Source organism: Choloepus didactylus, chromosome 3 (assembly GCF_015220235.1).
Source record: "Choloepus didactylus isolate mChoDid1 chromosome 3, mChoDid1.pri, whole genome shotgun sequence".
Taxonomy (NCBI): Eukaryota; Metazoa; Chordata; class Mammalia; order Pilosa; family Megalonychidae; genus Choloepus; species Choloepus didactylus.
This window is the reverse complement of record NC_051309.1, coordinates 51,306,417-51,329,577: the sequence shown is the minus strand read 5'-3', so window position 1 is coordinate 51,329,577 and position 23,161 is coordinate 51,306,417. Positions and strand designations below refer to the sequence as shown.

Below are 23,161 nucleotides of genomic sequence, written 5' to 3'. Positions count from 1 at the left end.
TACCTTGTGCTGTGACAGACAGTTTCCTAGATTTTCCTTGTTTTCCATGACCTGGATGGCTTTGAGGGTTACTGGCAAAATTTTTTTGTAGGATACTTCTCTCTTGGAACTTGTATGGTGTTTCTCTCATGATTAGACTGGAGCTACAGATTTTGGGAGGAAGATTACAGAGGTAAAATACCATTTTCATCACATATCAAGGGTGCATATTATCAACATGATTTATGACTTGGTATTGATCTTGATCGCCTGGCTGAAGTAATATTTTTCAGGTTGCCCCACTGTAAAATTACTGCCCCCCCCACCACATATGGAAGTCACTATGTGCAGCCCATATATTTTTTTGACTGCCCATCTATTTTTTTTTAACTTTATTGATTAAAAATTTAAAAAACAAACAATAAAAAATTAATATTTCAAACAAAACCAAAACAAAATAAGAAAAACAACCTAAAAGAACTACTTTGCCTTCAACGTGTTCCTATGATACCCTCAGAAAATTAACAAACCGTAACTGAACAAAAGAATAAGAAAAACAAAGTAACTACATTACTTCCAACATGTACCTACCATACCCCAAGAAAATTAACAAACCATAACCAAACAAAGGAATGAGAAAAAAACTGAAAACAACTACATTGCTGCAAACATGTTCCTATCATACCAATCTGAACAAACCAGAGTTGTTCCTGAGCATTCCCTTAACAATGATTACCCTCCATAATTTATCTGTTCTTATTAGATTATCATTCCCCCTTCACTATTTGCTATGGCTAGATCCCCTACATTCTACAATATAAACCATTTATTTTACATTTTTTCACAGAGTTCACATTAGTGGTAACTTACAATATCTCTCTTTGTGTGCCTGGCTTATTTCACTGAGCATTATGTCTTCAAGGTTCATCCATGTTGTCATGTGTTTCATGATCTTGTTCCTTCTTACTGCCACGTAGTATTCCATCGTGTATCTATACCACGTTTTGTTTATCCACTTCATCTGTTGAAGGACATTTGGATTGTTTCCATCTCTTGGCAATTGTGAATAATGCTGCTATGAACTTCGGTGTGCTAATATCTGTTCACGTCACTGCTTTCAGATCTTCTGGGTGTATACTAAGAAGTGAAATTGCTGAATCAAAGGGTAACTCGATATCTAGTTTTCTAAGGAACTGCCAGACTGTCTTCGAGAGTGGCTGTACCATTATACAGTCTCACCAGCAATGAATAAGAGTTCCAGTTTCTCCACATCCTCTCCAGCATTTGTAGTTTCCTGTTTGTTTGATGGCAGCCATTCTAATTGTTGTGAGATCTCTCATTGTGGTCTTAATTTGCATCTCCCTAATATCTAGTGTAGGTGAACATTTTTTCATGTGTTTTTTGGCCATTTATATTTCCTCTTCAGAGAAATGTCTTTTTATATCTTTTGCCCATTTTATAGTTGGGCTGTTTGTACTATTGTCATTGAGTTGTAGGATTTCTTTCTATATGCAAGATAACAGTCTTTTGTCAGATACATGGTTTCCAAATATTTTTCCCAGTGAGTTGGCTGCCTCTTCACCTTTTTGACAAAGTCCTTTGAGGTACAGAAGCTTTCAATTTTGAGAAATTCCCATTTATCTATATTTTTCTTTTGTTGCTTTTGCTTTGGGTATAAGGTCTAAGAAGTGACCTCCTAATACAAGGTCTTGAAGATGTTTCGCTACGTTATCTTCTAGGAGTTTTATGGTACTGTCTCCTATTGAGGTCTTTAGTCCACTTTGACTTACTTTTTATGTAGACTGTGAGGTAGGGGGTCCCCTTTCATTCTTTTGGATATGGATATCCAGATCTCCCAGCCCGATTTGTTGAAGAGACTGTTATGTCCCAGTTCAGTGGTTTTGGGGTCCTTATCAAAGATCAGTTGACTATGGATCTGGGGGTCTATCTCCAAATTCTCAATTCAATTCCATTGATCAATATGTCTATTTTTGTGTGAGTACTATACTGTTTTGACTACTGTGGCCTTATAATAAACTTCAAAGTCAGGAAGTGTAAGTCCTCCCACTTCGTTTTTCTATTTTAGAATGTTTTTAGCAATTTGAGGCATCTTTCCTTTCCAAATAAATTTGATAACTATCTTTTCCAAGTCTGCAAAGTAGGTTGCTGAAATTTTGATTGGAATTGCTTTGAATCTGTAGATGAGTTTGGGTAGAATTGACATCTTAATGACATTTAGCCTTCCTATCCATGAACATGGAATATTTTTCCATCTTTTTAGGTCCCCTTCTATTTCTTTTAGTAAAGTTATGTAGTTTACATCTTTGGTTAAGTTTATTCCTAGGTACTTGTAGTTGCTATTGAGAATGGAATCTTTTTCTTGAGTGTCTCTTCAATTTGTTCATTCCTAGTGTATAGGAACATTACTGACTTACGTGCGTTAATCTTGTACCCCGCTACTTTGCTAAATTTGCTTGTTAGCTCAAGGAACTGTCATTGATTTCTCAGGATTTTCCAAATATAAGGTCATATCATCTGCAAATAATGACAGTTTTACTTCTTCCTTTCCAATTTGGCTGCCTTTTATTTCTTTGTCTTGCCAGATTTCTCTGGCTCGCACTTCTAGCACAGTGTTGAATAACACTGGTGACAGTGGTAATCCTAGTCTTCTTCCTGATCTTAGAGAGAAGGCTTTCAGTCTCTTGCCATTGAGTATTATGCTGGCTGTGGGTTTTTCATATATGCCTGTTATATTGAGGAAGTTTCCTTCAATTTCTACCTTTTGAAGTGTTTTTATCAAAAAAGGATGCTGGATTTTGTTGAATGCTTTTTCAGCATCTATTGAGAAAATAATTTGATTTTTTCCTTTTGATTTGTTAATGTGTTGCATTACATTTATTGATTTTCTTATGTTGAAAAATCTTTGTATGCCTGGAATGAACCCCACTTGGTCATGGTGTATACTTTTTTTAATGTGCCTTTGGATTTGATTTGCAAGTATTTTGTTGAGAATTTTTGCATTTATATTAATGAGGGAGATTAGCCTGTAGTTTTCCTTTCTTGTAGCATCTTTACCTGGTTTTGGTATTAGAGTGATGTTAGCTTCATAAAATGAGTTAGGTAGTGTTCCATTTTCTTTAATTTTTTAAAAGAGTTTAAGGTTGGTGCCAGTTCTTTTTGGAAAGTTTGGTAGAATTCCCCTGTGAAGCCATCTGGCCCTGGGCATTTATTTGTGGGAAGCTTCTGATGACTGAATCTCTTTGCTTGTGATTTGTTTGTTGAGGTCTTCTATTTCTTCTCTGGTCAGTCTAGGTTTTTTGTGTGTTTCCAGGCAATTGTCTATTTCCTCTACATTATCTAGTTTGTTGGCATACAGCTGTTCACAGTATCCTTTTATAAGTTTTTTAATTTCTTCAGGATTCGCAGTAATGTTGCCTCTCATTTATTATTTTGTTTATTTGGGTCTTCTCTTTTTTATTTTGTCAGTCTAGCTAGGTGCTTGTCAATCTTATTGATCTTCTCAAAGAACCAACTTTTGGTGTTATTTATTGTATTGTATTGTATTTTTTTTTTTTTTTTGTTCTCTATGTCATTTATTTCTTCTTTAATGCTTGTTATTTCTTTTCTTCTACTTGGTTTAGAATTAGTTTGCTGTTCATTTTCTAGCTTCTTCAGTTCCATTAGTTTTTTTTATTTTAGCTCTTCCTTTTTAATGTGTGCATTTAGAGCTAAAAATTTCCTCCTCAATACACCTTCGCTGCATCCCATAAGTTTTGATATGTTGTGCTCTCATTTTCATTCATCTCTGTATATTTAGCAATTTCTCTGGCTATTTCTTCTTAACCCACTGATTGTTTAGGAATGTGATGTTTAACCTGCAGATATTTGTGAATGTTCTAAATCTTTGATGGTTATTGACTTCTAATTGTATTCCATTGTGATCTGAGAATGTGCTTTGAATAATTTCAATCTATTTAAATTTATTGAGGCTTGTTTTATAGTCCAGCATATGCTCTCTTCTGGAGAAAGTTCTGTGAGCACTAGAGAAGAATGTGTATCCTGGTGATTTGGGATGTAATGTTCTATATATGTCTGTTAAGTCAAAGTCATTTATCACTTGTTTAGGTTTTCAATTTCCTTACTGCCCCCTTGTCTAGTTGATCTATCTATAGGAGAGAGTGATATATTAAAGTCTCCCACAGTTATTGTGGAAACATCTGTTGCTTCCTTCAGTTTTGTCAAGGTTTGTCTCATGTACTTTGGTGCACGTTGACTGGGTGCATAGACATTTATGATTGTTATTTCTTCTTGTTGAATTTTCCTTTTTATTAGTATATAGTGTCCTTCTTTGTCTCTTATGACATCCTTGCATTTAAAAGTCTATTTTATCCAAGATTAATATTGCTTCTACTTTCTTTTGGCTGTAGCTTGCATGGAATATTTTTTTTCCATCCTTTCACTTTCAATTTCTTTGTGTCCCTGTGTCTAAGATGAGTCTCTTGTAAGCAACATATTTGATGGTTCATATTTTTTAATCCATTCTGCCAATCTATATCTTTTAATCAGGGAGTTTAACCATTCATATTCACTGTTATTACTGTGAAGGCAGTTCTTGAATCAGCCATCATATCCTTTGGTTTTGTCAGATATATATTTTTCCCTCTCTCTATTTCCTTTAATGTACCCTTAGTAAAACTCTTTAGTTCTGAGCCCTTCTCCAGACCTCTCTCTCCTTTCTTTTTTTCTCTGCCAGTAGGGATCCCTTTAGTATTTCTTGTAACGCAAGTCTCTTGTTAGCAAATTCTTTCAGAATTTGTTTGTCTGTGAAGATTTTAAGTTCTCCCTCAAATCTGAAGGAGAGCTTTGCTGGATAAGGAATTCTTGATTGACAGTTTTTCTCTTTCAGAATTTTAAATATGTCATACCACTGCTTTCTCATCTCCATGGTGACCACCAAGTAGTCACTACTTAGTCTTATGTTGTTCCCCTTGTATATGTTGAATTGCTTCTCTCTTGCTGCTTTCAGAACTTGTTCCTTCTCTTCAGCATTTGACAGTCTGATCAGAATATGTCTCAGAGTGGGTTTATTTGGATTTATTTTGTTTGGAGTTCGTTGGGCATCTATGATTTGCATATTTATGTCATTTAGAAGGGTTGGGAAGTTTTCTCCAATTATGTCTTTGAATACTCTTCCTAGACCTTTACCCTTCTCTTCCCCTTCTGGAACATCAATAATTCTTCTATTTGTTTGCTTCATGTTGTCCATTATAACCCTGAGATCCGTTTCAAATTTTTAAATTTTTTTCTCCATTTGTTCTTTTGTGCTTTTACTCTCCAAACCATTTTCTTCAAGTTCACTTACTCATTATTTGACTTCATCTAATCTGCTATGTATTTCCAGAATCTTTTTAATTTGATCAACAGTTTCTTTTTTTTCCATAAGCTCCTCTCTTTTTTTTCTTTACTTTTACAAATTCTTCTTTTTGCTCCTCTAGGGTCTTCTTGATGTCCTTTATATCCTGACCCTTGATATTGGTGTTTGTGATTACTTCTTTTTTAATTGCTTCAAGTTCTGTGTCAAGTTCTGGTTTTTTGATTTTGGTGTTTGGGTTATCTTATCTTCTGGTTTCTTCATATGCTTTAAAATTTTCTGTTGTTCTTTGGCCTCTTGGCATTTTCTTGTCCTGATAGGGTTCTTTTGGGATATGTAGACTTATTTGAACACTTATCTACAGCTTGATGGAGTACGCTTTCCCTGAGCTGTCAGCAGATGGTGCTCCTGAGCCACCTCTTACCCTCACGCCAGTTCTCCCCAACTTTGTCTTTGCACTAAGTGGGGGTCTAAACTATGTGGAAATCCTATCAGGGCACCAATTTTCTGTGAGCAGTGGGAACTGCCAGCCTTGTGGGGGGGGGCATGCCCTATGCAGTTTGGCAGGGAGACCACTTCAGGACACAATGATCCCAGCCTTTCCCGGGGCTGCTGGTGGTGTACCCTGTAGGTGCAGGCCTGCGTGACTCCCCCTCCACTTCAAATGCCCTGCAGTCCTTTTCTGTGAGGTGCCCACAGGTCCCTGGCATTGGGGAAGGGTTCCTGGCACTTCTGTGCAGCACCCCTGCACAGCTTGTGTACGCCAGGGGGATCCCATGGAGGAAGGGTGGGTGCCTTTGCAAGCCCACTGAATCCCGAATTCCCTTAAGGAGAATTTCAGCCCTGGTGCTGTGAAGTGGTGTCTTCCAGCCAGCTGCAAAGATGACTGCACGGGATGTGGAGTGCTACCCGCTTTCACTCACCTTTGCATGCTGCAGTGTCCTGTCTCTGGCATGAGAGCTTTTGTCCATGTTTCCACTTGTCTACGCCTCAGTTCCCCACACCCCTGGTGTCTTTTGGGGGCGAACAACACCCGCTTGTCTGTGGCTTGACTCCAGCAGGCTCCTCGCTCCCTGGTGGCTTTGTGGTGCAAACAGTTTCCCCTGCTTGTCTGCAGCTTGGCTCCAGCACAGCTCTTGGATCCCTGGTGGCTTTGTGGGGTGAACACTCCCCCCCCCCGCTTGTCTGTGACTTGCCTCTGGAAGGACACCCGCTCCCCAGCGGCTTTTGGAGCTGATACTCCCTCACTTTTCTGCCTGCTGATATTTCTTCTCTTTCTTCAATTTGGCCTTTGCAGGGTCTTTTTCCAGTCTATATACCCCTCCAGAGTTTGAAACAATTCAGAATTGTCCTTTTTCGTTGACTATCCGTAGAGAAGTTTTCAGTAGGTGTTTATATCATCATGTTAATGATGCCACCAAAGCCCATATTTAAGGAGTGGGAAGTTATACTCCCTTCCCTGGATAGTGGAGTATCTACATAAATTATTTGGAATTATCTGCACAGAAGATTGTCTCTTCTCCCCCATTTATTAATATATTTGTTCTTTTATTTATGTTTGTATGGATTCGCTGTTATTTATTTACACTTTGGGTTATAATCCAGTGCTGCTTTATTTATTTATTTATTCATTCATTCATTCAGCTCAAATGGATCCAGCTTTGGTCATTGGGAACTCTTTCAGTTGACTCCTCTGCCGCTTTGACATAGTTCTATCAATTCAGTTTTGCATTTTCTCGAGCATTTCCTTTCTTCCTGGCAGTACAAGATGCTCCAAACCAGTTCTAGAGTCAGCCATTTCTGCAAGAAGTTCTGATTCCTTTTGTTGGAGTATGGTAGAAACCAAGATCTGGGTGCTAAGTGTGCTCATTGCTACTGAGGTCTTATTTCTCTTGGGTCTTCTCAGCTCACAGAGCAAATATATTAATACTAACCAGTACATATACAAAAATCTATAAATATTTTATATGTAACCATCTGTATGTATGTTGAAACATGAGTTAATAATGATGTCTCCAAATCTAATCTGTTAACACACCTATCATCTTAACCTCATCTTGCTTATCTCTAAATTCCCATTCCAGCGGTTGAGAAGCTAGACTCCCACCATCCATTTACTTGTTAAATTGCAGTATACATATAGTGGTATCAGAATTGTTAACTCATACCCCAGTGTGGAACAACTTTATCAGCTGGAGTACAGTATTTATGTGCAGTTCCTTTTGCCTCTAGTCTTACAGACCCCATTCATTTCCAGAGTTGCTTAGGCCAGCATCTTTCTCGTAACCCTTTCAGTGAGGTTGTTTCGTACATTTGTAATACAATTAGATTTTTTTGTCACACTTGCTACGCCTTAGTGGGAGCCCCTGACTTCTTAAATGTCTTTTTAAAACTTTGCATACATTAAGGTTCACTCTGTGCTGGATACTAACAAATGCATCATATACATGCACCAGTAAGTTCATACAGAATAGTTTCACCACTCTAAAAGTCCCTCTTGCTTCACCTAATCAACCCTTCTCCCTCCCCCTGAATCCCTAGCAACCATTGATCTTTTTACTTTTTCTGTAGTTTTGCCTTTTCCAGAATGTCATAAATTTGAATCATACAGCATATAGCCTCTGTACACTGGCTTCTTTCACTTAGCAGTATCATTTAAAGTTTCTTTGTGTCTTTTCATAGTTTGATAGCTCATTTCTTTCTATTGCTGAATAATATTGCATGGATGTACCACAGTTTGTTTATCCATTACCTGTTGAAAGAAATCTTGATGCTTTCAGATTTTAGGATTATAAATAAAGCTGCTATAAACATTTACATGCAGATTTTTGTATGAGCATAGTTTTCAACTGATTTGACTAAATGCCTAGGAACATGAGTGCTAGATTATATGGTAAGATTATTTTTAGCTTTGTAAAAAACTATATTCCAAAATGGCTGCATCATTTTGCATTCCTGCCAGCAATGGATGAGAGTTGCTATTGTTCCACATCTGTATCAGCATTTGGTATTATCTGTTTTTAGACTTTAGCCCATTATAATAGGGGTAGTATCTTGTTTTTATTTGCAATTCCCTAATGACAAATGATGTTGAGCATCATTTCATACGCTTATTTGTCATCTGTATATCTTCTTTGGGGAAGTTTCCAGTTATTTGGCCTGTTTTTAAATTAGGTTGTTTTCTTATTGTTGATTTTTAATAGTTCTTTATGTATTTTGGGCACAGATCCTTTATCAGATAGTGTTTTGCAGATATTTTCTCCCAATCTGTGGCTTGTCTTTTCAGTCTCTCAACTGTGTCTAATTAAAAGCTGGAATTTTAATTTTGATGAAGTCCAGTTGATCAGTATGTGTTTAGGTGGATCATGCCTTTGGTGTCATAACTAAGAAATCAATGTTTAACCCAAGATAACAAAGATTTTCTTCTAAGTATTCTAGAAGTTTTATAGTTTTAGGCTTTACATTTAGGTCTATGTTCCATTTTTTAAAAAAACTTCTTATTTTAAAATAATTTCCAACTCATAGGACAATTACTAAAAATAATACAAACCCAAACAGAAAATTCCAGCATCACCCATCTCCATAGATATCCAGATCCACCAATTTTAACATTTGCTGAATCCATCCATCCATCCATCCACTTTTGGAACATTTGAGTGTAGGTTTTGTGCTGGTTTGGATGTATTATGTCCCCCAAAATGCCATTATCTTTGATGCATCTTTGATCTTATGTGAGCAGGAAATGTATTGGTGTTGATTAGGTTGGAAACTTTTGATTGGATGTTTGCATGGAGATGTGACCCACCCAATTGTAGGTGATAACTCCGATTAGATAATTTCCATGGATGTATGGCCCCGCCCATTCATCATGGGCCTTGATTAGTTCACTGGAGCCCTATAAAAGCTCAGAAGGAGCAAGCTTGCTACAGCCAAGAGGGACACTTTGAAGAATGCACTGGAACTGAAAGAGGAGCTTCAGCTTACAGAGGCATTTTGGAGATGGCCTTTGAAAGCAGACTTTTGCTCTGGAGAAGCTAAGAGAGGACAAACATCCCAAGAGCAACTAAGAGTGACATTTTGAGGAGCTGAAGCCTAGGGAGGAATGTCCTGGGAGAAAGCCATTTTGAAACCAGAACTCTGGAGCAGATGTTCCTTCCCAGCTGACAGAGGTTTTCCAGATGCCATTGGCCATCCTCCCGTGAAGGTACTCAATTGTTGATGTGATACCTTTGGACATTTTATGGCCTTAAGACTGTAACTGTGTAACCAAATAAACCCCCTTTATAAAAGCCAATCCATTTCTGATGTTTTGCAAAAAGGCAGCATTAGCAAACTAGAACAGTTGATACATAATGCTCCTTGAAACTTAATACTACCATGCACATTTTCTAAAAAACAGGATATTCACTTATGTCATCACCTTAACTACAGTTGTCAACTTCAAGAAATTTAACTGATAAAAAGCTTATAGTTTGTATTCCAATTTTCTCATATGTCTCAATGATGTTCTTTTGAGCTTTTTCTCCTTCTCCCTTATTAGGTCCTGTCTAAGATCACATATTGCATTTAATTGTAATTGTCTCTGTCGTTGCTCTCTCTTTTTTTTAATTGCGCAAACATATATACAACCTAAATATTCCCATCTCAACCACTACCAAGCATATCATTCAGTGGGATTAATCACATACACATACTCTCTTTACCATCCATTACTAAAAGTTTCCCATCTCCCCAAACAGAAACCCTACCCCTATTATGCATTAGCTCCCCATTCCTGCTGCCCTCCTCCCCTGGTAACCTGTACTCGACTTTCTGTCTGGGAGCTTGCATGTTCTCTGATATTTCCTTTGTAGCTACCATGGGGCTTAAATTTAATATCCTAAATATATAATAATCTCATTTGGTTTGATATTAACTTAATAGGATATATAAATTATGTTTCTATACCCTTCTGTCCCACCTCCACCTTTATGTAGTTCTTACCACAAATTACATATTTATTCATTGTGAGTCCAAAACCATTGTTTTATCATTACGTTTTATGCATTTGCCCTTTAGATCCTGTAGGAAGTGAAAAGTAGAGTTACAAAGCAAAAATACAATAGTACCAGTATTTATATTTATGCATGTCATTACACTTACCAGAGATTTTTACTTATTCATGCATCTTTTGTTTATTGTCTAGTGGCCTTTCCTTTCCACCTGCAGAACTTCTTTTAGTATCTCTTATAGGGCTAGTCTTTTGGTGATGAAGTCCCTCTGCTTTTGTTTATTTGGGAATATCTTAATCTCTCCCTCATTTTTGAAAGACAGTTTTGCCGTATACAGAATTCTCGGCAGATTTTTGCTTTCAGCACATTAAATGTCATCCCACCACCTTCTTGCCTCATGATTTCCCATGAGAATTTGGCACTTAATCTTATGGAGACTCCCTTGTACATGGCATGTTGCTTTTCTCTTGCAGCTTTCAGAATTCCTTATTTTTGGCATTGAGCAATTTGATTATATGTTGTGATGTAGGTCTATTTGGCTTTATCCTGTTTAGAGTTTGTTGAGAATCTTGGAAGTGTATATTCATATCTTGTTAATTTCGGGTGGTTTTCAGCCATTATTTCTTCAGATATTCTCTTTGCTCCTTTCTCTCTTCTCCTTCTGGGATCCCAATAATGCATATATTGGTACACTTGATGCTGTCCCACAAGTTCCTCAGTCTCTGTTCACTTTTTTCCATTCTTTTTTCTTTTTGATCCTCAGACTGAATGATTTCAATTGTCTTATCTTGAAGTTCACTGATTCTTTCTTCTGCCAGCTCCAATCTGCTGTTGAACCCCTCTGGGGAATTTTATATTTCTGTTACTCTGGTCTTAAGATCTATTTGGTTCCTTTTCCTAATTTCCGTCTCTATTGAAATTTTCTTTGTGTTCATCCATCCTTTTCCTGATTTTCTTTAAGTCTTTATCAATATTTCCCTTCAGCTTTTTGGGCATATTTTGGACCTTCCTTTTTCTTTCTTTTTTTTGAAGTATTTGTCTGGACTGTCCCAGGTCTGGTCCTCCTCATTGATGCTTTCTAATGCTGTAATCTTCCCCTTTGCCAGGCCATTGCTTCTTGTTTTGTGTATGCTTTGTAATCTTTTGTTGAAACCTGGACATTTTGATATTTAATGTGTTATCAGTGGCATTTACACTCTGAGGGATCTGTTCCTTAAGTTTGTATCCAGCTAGTAATAGTATTATGAGAGAACTTTCCTTAAATGCCAGGAGTTAACCAAAAAAAAGGGGGGGGTGGAGAAAATGCCTGCCTTTTTCATTCTTTGCAGACTGATCTGTGTAAGTGCTCTCCTTCAGGGTTTATCCATATGATGAGTTTACAGAACAGCTCCAGGCCAAAGTGTAGGGTCCTCCCTGGTCCTTTCTACCCATGTGTCTTGAGTATGTGCCTGTGCCCCCAGGATTTCCCTTGTTTACACAGATATGAATACATCCTCCTCCCTAGGAAACAGTTTCCTCATGGTCCCAGGCACTGCACTTCATGTACCACAGCCAGCAATCCCTTGCTCCAGGCCATCACAACTTGACTTCTCCCACAGCATTCTGTAGGAGAGCTCTGTGAGCTGCTTTTTACATGCAGAGGAAGTTCACAGATGGCAACCCTGCAGTGAGTGTATTGGTTCAGTCCCTCAGGACTCCACCAGATTGGGTCAGACATACATGTTCCTAGTATGTGCATGAGGATTACTCTGCTCCCTCTGGAATCAGGATCAGAGATCCACACTGAGAGCCAGAAGATCCTATCTTTTTTTGTTGTTGTTGTTACTAGACAATGATGAAGCAAACTTTTATTGAAGCATAAATTGTTGTACAGAAATACATTTCAACTGATTTAAATCCATCACCATGAAGGAAGAATTTATGGCACCAAAACTTCCCCTCCTCTATCAAACTAAAATTTAGATAATTAGCTGGTCTACAGTTTTCATTTTCTAGGCTTACTTCCACACAAATTTGTGTGCTTTATTAACATTAAGCAGAATTCTACTTTTTAAAAAAAAATCAGACCCCAAGCCAACAAATATCATCAAATCTGCAGGGATGCTGTTCAAGAATAAAAATCCACTTTTTTTTTTTTTTTTTAATGTTTAGTGATTTAATACTATAGAATAATTCACAAATAGGAACTGGATGTAAATAAAAAAACCAAATGCCCGAGTTTAGCAGTCTATAAAGAAATATCTGCAATAATTCTACAGTTGAAAAAACTGAGAATAAGGGTGACTTGCTTGTTCAAGCCCAATGGGCTTGACAGAACAAAGTCAGAATTTTATGTGGTCTCCTAAACTCCTAGTTCAGTCTATTGTCCATTAAACCACACTACTTGCTTAAAGTTCAGTCTGTCATACTCATTATACAATCGTAGCTGTTCAACAATTATGTCAAGAAGAGTCTTCCCTATGGATTGTCAGCCAATATACAGATTAACTTGAGTGTATCATCACTAAAACACCACTTTATTTGTGTTCCTTTTTGGTAATCAAAGCACAAGAGGCTCATCTCAATCCAAAGGGCTAGAAAATCCAACCAAATTAGCATTAGATTTAGAGAAAAAGCCACCCTGGGAGAAAGTTGGGTGCCATGGGAACTTAGTTTGGAATAGCTGTTGGTGAAGGAAATACCTTAGGCTTCTGTTATAATCTGTTATTGGAAAGCTTACCTGAAAGCTCCTTCCCCCAGCCTGAAAATTGGTATTTCTTATCAGATACAAACATGAAAAGGGGGCGGGGAGGAAGAAGACCCCCAGGATATTTAGTGTAAAAATATTCCTTCATAAGTAATTAACAACTTGTAATTGTGACAGAAGGAGAAAATCCCAGTGTGTGGACTGCTTATACCCATGAGAGGAGAACTGTCAATTTATCTATTCACTGGAGGCAACTCAAATTTGAGGAAGAACATGACAGTTTGAGATCTGTATTTTATTAACAGGTAAATGAAAAACACCCCCTATCAAGGAGAAGCAACATAAAGAAGTAGTTACTGGCTCCACAGTGAGAAAGGAGTCCATGCTACCATTTCTTCAAACAAAGATTTGTTACTAAAAAAAAAAAAAAAAAAAAAAAAAGCCACATGATTTCTTCATGTTGTATATGTGAAAGAATTCAAAATATAAACGACTTTTCAAAACTCCACAGTCCCTGGTGAAATGTGTGAGGTTACTAGGATGCCACTTTCATTTCCATGACAGCCTTTGCTCCCAATAGCCTGGAGCAAAAGAATACTCATCCAGAGTATCAGCTTGAGGAATGGAGAGATCTCTATCCTTGAGAGCCTGAACTTTAAACTTCTCTGCTTCCAGCTTAGTCGCTGTTCCACCCTTTGCTCTTCTAGGATTTCTTCAACAGACACTTGCTGAAGGGTTGTGTCACTATCCTTTTCCAAGTCTATTTCTCCTAGTAGAACCACATTTTCTCCTCTGACCGAAAAATCCCTCGAGGAATATCACCGTATTTTTTGCCCACATGAATAAGTTCCACAGTCTGATGTAACACTAAGCAAACTGATCAATGCTTCTTAAAAAACTTATAAGTGTTCTCCCATTTCGATAAGGCTGGCGGTGCTAGGCATATAATTCATTTTTGAGCTGAGATAATATTGCGAGCGCGTCTACTACCTCGTTCCTTCCACCGCAGTGGCCGACTTGGCGGGACCGGGACCAGCACCCTCACCCGGACTCTCAACAGCCCGGGCCTGCCGGAAACACCTCCATCTTACCCCCGCCCTCTTCCGGTGCGTGGGCCAGTCCTCAGGAGGACGCGGGACCCTTACCCTTCCTTGAGGAAGAAGGGAAGGGAGGTCTAAGGCGGATAGATGGTGGGAAAATGTATTCTCCCTTTTGAGGAACAGTGTACCTCAAGCTCTTGTTTCCAAGTCCGCAAACCAAAAATCCACTTTGACTATTGGTCCTCAAGAAACCAAAGCACCAAAACTTTAGGTGCTATGCTACTTACAGAATCAAACTGATTACACGTTGACTGCTTCTTCAGTGAAACTTTCAAAGGTGCGTAAAATAGTCAACATAGTGTTCCAACCACTTGATTTCAAACCAAGTAGATTGTGTTTAGAAACCTCTAAAAAAGGGTGTTTTCATTTATAGATACAGAAAGAATGAAACCGCAGCATCAATCCAGAAAAATAAAAAAAAAAAATTGAGGACAAGAAGAAATAAAAAATTTAGTTAAGCTTCACTATTCTCTCAGCTGCTTAAATCCCACAGCATTTGCCAAAAAGTTGCCTACTCGCTTGACAGCCTATATTTCTTGTCATTTCCCATTGACTATTTTGGAATTTCATGAATAGTATTCTGCTTCACTGTGCACACCTGAGTAACCTGGACAGCTATCATTCCAAGCAATCATTTCATTTAACCTATCAAATCATGGTGAAAGGAACACCTATGAGAAGAACAGATGAAGTCAGAATACTATCATACACATCACAAAGTCACAGAATTTTTAAGTCACAGGATAAAAAAGACACTGATTCTGCTTTGAATCAAAGCTTTCAGTGTATCAATGGAAATTAGTGGAAATGGTTGCTAAAGAAAAAGTTAAGCTGAGTGATTAAAGCTGACTTTGATAAGCACCATTTGTACTACTTAGCAAGTTAGTAAAGACATGGTGCTCATGATAAGCTAATCTCATTTACTGATTTACTGGGGAGCATGGCATGGGTTTTAAAATTTCCACACAGTTCTGCCTATGCACCCTAATCTCAAGCTACAATGCTCTAATGTTCATTTTTGTCACCATCTGCCAATAAAAAGACCAAATTCACTTGAACTTATAAGAAAATTAGGACCGGGGCACCCTCCCTTTTCCCCTCTGGGACATAAAATTAGTATAAATCCACAGTGTAACAGTGTATTGCTTTATTTGGGGGCCTGAGGGGAAGGAACTCCATGGTGAGGACTACAAATGGAAGGAGCCATAATGTTAAAATTAACAAAATGAATAACTGCAATCATTGTCTTAAGAGGACTTGACTCGTAGAAGAAAAATTTTAATTGCTGTTGCAAAAAACATCTAAAGTAGAAAGTGGTTTCAATAACATTAGTAGAGAATACAGTCTAAAAATTGGAGGTAAGTGGATGTAAAATTCAGGCAGCAATTTAATCCCAGATGGTTGGGCTGAGGCCAACCCCTAATGAGGATGAAAGCCTTGCCTGTGGGGAATTTTGGATGATACCTGGAGAAATATTATACTATGCATAAACCAAATTGAATTGTTTTCACAAGTGTTGTAAAGTTGCATACAGTAAAAGGGTTTTTCTACATGTACTTCAATTTCACGGCAAGAGTGGCATAGACTACCTAAACACAGACGAGAGCATTCATGCAAGGATATCTAATTCCTTGATATAATAATGTATACAACAATTCAAAGTGATTACACTATGATTACAATTAGGGCTTCCTGCAGCTACAAGGTTGCGTTATGGAAAGCATGGCCCCCGGTATCAACATCTAGAAAGCAGCCACCACCTTCTTCTATGTGTGTTCTTTTTTCATTTTTTTTTCTTCATTTTTCTTAATCAACTCTGCTGTTGTTGATTCTTAGCAAAGCTAGTAAAAACAAAGTTGTAATCATTGAACACAGCAGTCTGACAATCAAGACATTTAAAACCTTTAGTCTTCTGGGTGAAGAAAGCACAGTGTGACATTTAGAACTCTGATTTACAAACAGGGTGGTCACGAATATTCCTGGCTTGAAGACTTCCACAACTTTCCTGATCAGGTCATCATAGGAGGTCTGACTAAATTTTGTTTCAAAGTAACATAAGAAAATTCTGGTTCTGGAATGATGTGAATAGTCCAATAAGTTCCATCCAATTTCATTCCATTCATCGAATACCCACAAGGATTGAACAGTGTGGCATCAATGACAGAACTTGGTATCAGGTCATGAATTCCACTCTCACGAGTGACATCCTTTGCAGTAACACCATCTTTCATGTAGAACTGGTTCTTAACTGCTGAGTCAAGCTTACTTATCAGAATTCCCAGGGTTTGATCTGGCCATGACTCTCTGGGAAATCCAGAGTATACAAGTACCAATAGTCAGAATTCATCTATCCCATACAGTATGCTGCTCCATTTGGGAGAACTGCATTAAGAAACTCTTATTTCTTCCTAGAAATTCCAGTGTGGGTACCCTTGGTGAGAAGGCTTTATGAAATTCTTACCAGAATAAAAGAAGCTTTGAAATCCCTAGCAAACTTCAACAGGGGAACCAGTGCTTTCAGTAAGAGGGTAGTACCACATGCCTTCAAAATGAAACGTCTCTTGAAGACAAACTACTCTCACTGAATACATAAACTTCCTGCTTGTCAGTTTTTGTCACACTTATGATTGAACATTGCACATCCTTCAAAAGTATGTCCCACTTGGATCTTGGCATGGTGTGAAGGTCCTCACATCCTTGGTTTGTGTCGGGCTGCTGCCGGGAGAACCAAAACCTCCAGCAGCTTCTTGGTCCCAGCAAAAAAATGTGCAGCTTTCATCACCATGAGACTAGCAAACAAACAACAACCACAAAAAATCAACTAAATTAAATCTTTTCTCCCGCCACTGCTGATTGTTTCAGCTATGTTACAAAAGTTCAAGTTCTTTTTTTTGGTTATAATTTTATATTAACTTTTTTTAAGAAAAGGATTAATAATTTTTTGTGTGTGAGTGAAGTGAGACCGTTGGAAATAAGAGGCAGATACAGTTCAGTCTCCTGTAGCCTGCTGCTTCCCCGTTACAGAGAGTAGAGCCAGTGCTAGCTAATGTCATCGGCTATACTGTGTAAGCCCCTATGATTTTTAAGTTGCTTTTTTCTCTGTTGGGTGCTCACACTGTTACTGCAACCCTTTAACTGTTATGGATCTTTGAAAAAGATGTTTCTTCTAGTTCTTGCTAATTGTTCAAAGCTTCTGGGGAGCAAAGGAGCCATGGAGCTTTCCACTCCACCATCTTGATCAGGGTTAATTTTTGTATACATTGAGGAGTGTGGGTCAAAGTTCACTTTTTAAATGTGAATATTCAATTCTCCCAGCATTATTTGTTGACAAGGCTACCCTTTTTTCTATTGCACTGCTTTTGTGCCTTTGGCAAAATTCAGTTGTCCTTATACGTGTGGGTCTATTTCTGGAATCTATTCTCTTCCCCGAATTTATTTGTCTATCTTGATGTCCATATCCCACTGTCTCAATTGCTGTAGCTGTTTGATAAGTCTTGTAATTAGGTAGTGTTAGACCTCCAGCTTTGCTCTTCTTTTTCAAAGTTGTTTTGGCTATTTTAGATCCTTTGTATTTCCATATGAATTTTAGTATCAACTTTGCTATAAAACTTGCTAGGATTTTGATAGGGATTACATTGGAACTATAGTTTAATTTGGGGAGAATTGACATCTTATAACTGTTGAGTCAGCTCTTGTTGCAACAGCAGCAGGAGACTAACTTAGCCAACCTTGGGCAAGGAGGTGCTCGGACTGTCCCCCGCAACTCGGTGTGCAAGCGGGAGAAGCCGCCGCCCTGTGGCGCCCGGCATGGTCCCCTTTTAAAGGCTTAACGCCCCGGCGCGGTGGGGTCGGGCGCGAGGAACAAAGCACCGGTGCGGGTGTGCGGACTGCTCTGCGGCCGCGATGGGTGCGGCGGGCCCTAGGGAGTCGCTGCACCTCGTGGGCCAGGCTTTGAGCTAAGGCGGGCTGGCCTCCGCGGGCGGCAGCGGAGGACTGAGAGCGCGCGGAACTGCAGCGGCGGCCTGCCGGCGCCTCCCAACTGAAGCTAGACGGCCGTGGGCAGAGCTGCCCTCCCAGCCCGTGGGGCGACTTCCCAGGCCAACCGCCCCGGGAGACAAAAACTTTCTCTTCGTGGGAGTCATGACCGCCCAGAAATACCTGCAGACTCGCGCCGTGGCCGCCTACGGAATGGTGAATCGCGATTTATGCTCTAGGACTCTTTAACTTTGTGGAACTATTTAAATAAAGAACGTGGTCCAAGATAATTCCTGGGAGAGTTGAATTCTTCTCCAGTGAGGTCTCAGACGCCTCAATACCAATCCCCATAGCGCCGCTCTGGGGCGTGAATGACTCCTACCCACCCAGGAAGAAGTCCTTTATGATTCTAAAGTACATGCATGACCACTATCTAGACAAGTACGAATGATTTATGAGAGCAGACAACCACGTTGACATCAAAGGAGATCATCTGGAAAATTTCCTGAGAAGTTAGAATGGCAGGGAGCCCCTCTTTCTTGGACAGATAGGACTGGGCACCAGGGAAGAAATGGGGAAACTGGCACTGGAGCCCGGCGAGAACTTCTGCATGGGGTGGCTGGTGCGATTATGAGCGTGGAGGTTCTTTGGAGAACACTGGAAAATGTCTCCCAGAAAGGTGCACCACCCAGGAGGATGTCAAGGTGAGAAGATGCGTCTGGAGGTTTGCAAAGATGCAGTGTGTCTGGTCTTAAGCGATGCAGCAGCTTTTTTTTTTTTTTTTTTTAATGAGAATTATGAACAGAACTAAAAGGGTTACATTAAAGATCTTCATAACAGTCAAACTCACGAGCCATCACATTATACCCCAACAAAACTCACCCTACCAGTACTGACTTCACAGCTATATGCGTAGTTGCAAAATAGCTGAATTTTTTTTGAAGTCCATACACGGATATATTTTGCACGCGATTTTCTTACCAAGGACGCCTTAAGATTGAGATTGAGCTTTTTGAACAAAAATGTGGTCAGTGTTTGTCTTTGAACACTTCTTCTTGCTGAATGGTTATGTAGCGGACCTGCTTAATCATGACTTGAAACCAACCTGATGAACAATAATTTTTTCTTTTTTTTTTTTTTTTACAATTCCTTTTCAAACGGCTTTGCTACAGTCTTACAGCAGAAAACGTGGATGCTCCTGCAAAGTATTATTAACAGAACACTGTCACTCTGCAAATGTTCCATTTTGACTATTTTCATTGTATCTTTTTCTACGATTTTAATTTTTTAAAAAAAGCCATTTTCTGTTTCAGTTGTAAAGTCAGGAAATGTGGTCATAGTTGTATCATAATCCTAGGAGAGCTTTCCAAGGTTGATTATTTTCCCCAAACTGTGCTTCCTGTGGTCCTATAGGTATTAGAGAAAGGGGAGTGAGGAAAGCAGAATGTATGTGGCTCTTCTAGTTGTACAGACTAGCTGTCACTAGTTCGGACTAAATGGACCTGGCAGTATATTTCAAAAAGGATTTTGCATTTTCACTTTACTGACCCTTCTCTGTAAAGGGTAAAACATTAATATTTAGAATGGCAAAGAAGAATTGTTGTAGTAAATCTAATGTTGCAAGCTTAAAGAAGAAAAAAAAAAAAAACCACCCCAATGAAAACATCTGGAAAAAATTTATACCTGGTCTTATTTACATCATCCTTCCTGTCTGTGATATGTTGATGGAGATGGGTATTTCATTCTTCAGTTACTGTTTTGTTTTCTCTTTTGTATATGAAGTACCTTTAATTTATTTAATGTCCATTGTCTTGAGCTTTGCTATTTCTGTAGTAACTGTTAGTAATTAGTGTTCATGTGTATCAGGAGTGTGCACTCACAGTTTAGTATGTTTTATTTGCAGTAAACTGATCTCCAAAGATTTTCTTTTGAAAACACTCCCTTCAATTTTTACATTCCTTACTGTTTTACTAAATATTAAGTATTCTTTGACAATTTTGGTGCTCATGTATTGGAGGGTGGGGACAAAAGTAAAATGACTCTGTCATTACATCAGAAAGTTTGTTTTAACCTCACAGATCAAATGTACCTTAATGAATTTTTTTTAAAATTTACTTTTCAGACAATAGTAAGATTGTCATTTTAATATACATCATTGAAGATCTGCTTATTTGTATATGGTCTATTGCTCATTTGGAAAAATAAACCAGTGAACAATGTTTTTCTATTGCACTTTTCAGAGACATTTTGGAGAAAGCCGTTTTGAAACCGGAACCGAGGAGCATAGCCACATGGCTTCTCAGTAGACAGAGGTGTTCCAGATACCACTGGCCTTTCCTCAGTGAAGGTGTCCTCTTGTTGATGACTTAGTTTGGACACTTCTATGGCCTTAGAACTGTAAATTTGTAACCTAATAAATCCCTTTTATAAAAGCCAATCCATTTCTAGTATTTTGCATAATGTCAGCTTTAGCAAACCAGAACAGTATGTTATCATTTTCTTTCCTTCTGCCTGGAGGAAATCCTTTAACATTTCTGGCAGTGTATATCTGTCATGATGAATTCTTTAATCTTTGATATTTGAAAATGTCTATTTTGCCTTCATTTTTTAATGATTTTTTTTTGCTGAGTCAAGAATGTTTTTCTTTCAGTACTGTAAAGATGTTGCCCCATTGTTTTCTTGCTTGCATTTTTTTCAGACACAAAACTGATGTCCTCTGTAAATCATGTCTTTTTCTCTGTTTCCAAAATTTTCCTTTTACACTGGTTTTGGGCAATTTGATTATGATGTCTTTTGCTATAGCTTTCTTCATGTTTCTTGTCCTTTTGGTTTGTTGAGATTCTTGGATATCCTGTTTTATAGTTTTCATAAAATTTGGAAACTTCAGCTATTACTTTTTAAAAAAAATTTTTCTCTTCTTCCCCACTTTAGGTACTCCAATTACACTTGCATTAAGCTGCTTGGGTTGTCCTATAGCTCAATGATACATTTTTTTTTTTTCATTCTTTTAAATTCTTTTTCTTTTTGTTTTATTTTGTATATTATTTTTGCCTATGTCTTCAAGATTGGTTATTTCTTCTGCATTGTCTAATACACCATTACAACATTTCAAACATTGTAGATTTCACCTCTAGATGTTTGTTTTGGGTCTCTTTTTTGTATCTTACCTATGTTTAATTAACTTTGAATGTAGCTAAAATAACTTTCCAATCTGTTAACTCTAGTATCTATATTAGTTCTGATTGATTGCTTAATCTCATCATGTGACCTATTTTCCTGCTTCTTTGCATACCTGGTAATAATTGACTGGATGCCAGACATTGTGAATGTAAACTTTGTGGGTGCTGGATATTTTTATATTCTTTATAAATTTCCTTGAGCTTTATTTTGAGATGCAATTAGCTTAGTTGGATTTGCTTTCAGGATTTGTTAGGTGGATCTAGAATAGTGTTTGGCAATGGACTAATTATTTCCCACTACTGAAGCAGGACCTTGAGTACTTTACCCAATGTCCTATAAATTATGCGTTTTTCTTCTTCGGCTGGTGGGAATAGGCACTATTTCTGGTATTGAGTGAGCAGCAGACTCTGTTGCCTCTAATCTCTTTGAATGGTTCTTTTTCCAGCCTCAGCTGTGTCTTCACAAGCATGTGGTGATCAGTAGTCTGCTGAATACTCAAGGGCAATTTGCAGATTTCTGGGTCTATCCCTCTGGGCAGCTCTCTTAGGTACTCCTGTGAGGTCTAGCTGACTTAGTCTCCCTGGTCTCTCAACTCTATGTCTTCAACTCAGAGTCTGCCATACTCCTTCTGGGTTCCTCCTCCCTGCACATGGCCTGGAAACTCTCAAGGCAGTAAGCTGAAGGAACTCCAGACTTGTTTGTTTCCTGTCTCTCAGGAACATGATCCTTTTTTGCCTGATGTTCGTTGAATGGGATACCATTATTTTGGGAGCGAGGGGTAGTGGGTCTGCTTTTTTTGGTTGTTTTAGAACGTAGGATAAATTCAGTACCTGTTAATCCATCTTGATTGGAAGTAGGAATCCACTCCACTAGAAATTTAAGTTAAAGAGAAAACTGTTTGTTGTCTATTATTTTTTCTTTTTTTAGGAGGCTGGCTTTTATTTCATCTTTGCTATGAATTTTGAATAAAAATGCAGAACACAGTCTAAGTTAATATGTAGAAAACTAAAATTTTGGCAAAACGAAAACTATTCTTTAGGGAAATTAAATTATACACTGATATTTTTCTTGCATACTTAGCAGTGAAATATGCTACATATATTACATTTTAAGAAGTCAGTTTCATGGTTATAAAAAATTTAAGTTAATTTAATGTAACTTACTGTGGATATTGAAAGCATGATACAAATGGAAATTTAAATTTTTGTATTGTAAGGAAGCCCAGGTTGGTAAAAGTAGCATTAATATCATTTACATTACATTTTAATTTGTTATACATCTTTATAATTCAGCAAGTGCCCTTAATTAAAAAGTTTTATTTACTTCAGACAAAAATAACTTGGCTTATGTAAAAGGGATAGGGGATAACCAAAATATTTTTATATGTTTATTTAACTCAGATACATAGAATTTTCATGAATTTAAGAGGAATGGAAATATCTAAACACTAATAGAAAATCATTAGTCTCACATTTGAGTGTTCAAATGGTCATGTAACTCTTCAAGCCATCTGATTTCATTAAACCAAAATGTTGAACACAAACAAAAGCAGCAAGGTTCGCATTACTTTATGTGTTCCTAAGTATCAAGGTGCATCAAATTATTATGAATGAAATTTAAAACTATAGAACTGCCTGATTCTTTATAATTCCACAAATGCCAGCACCCCAAAGTAACATGTAAACAAACTTCTATGCTGCTTGAAGAATTCTTTCCAATTTTTATAATACACTAAATAATATCAGTTCTAGTATATGACTTTTATGCAAGTTAGGGTTCATTCATTACTTTGTACCACTGATGAAGCAAAGAGGGAAAATTTTCAACTATTGTGTTTATTTAAAACAAACTGACAGGTTCAAGCACCTGTCTTCAGAAA

At 37.9% G+C, this 23,161-nt stretch overlaps 1 protein-coding gene and 1 pseudogene across 1 annotated transcript in view; both read right to left on the bottom strand.

Annotated features, from left to right (window-relative positions):
• GABRB1 (gamma-aminobutyric acid type A receptor subunit beta1) overlaps nucleotides 1-23,161 on the bottom strand; it is a 534,121-nt gene that overhangs the window by 27,093 nt on the left and 483,867 nt on the right. The gene's annotated exons all lie outside the window — the stretch shown is intronic.
• Nucleotides 15,938-16,906, bottom strand: LOC119529039 (annotated as a pseudogene).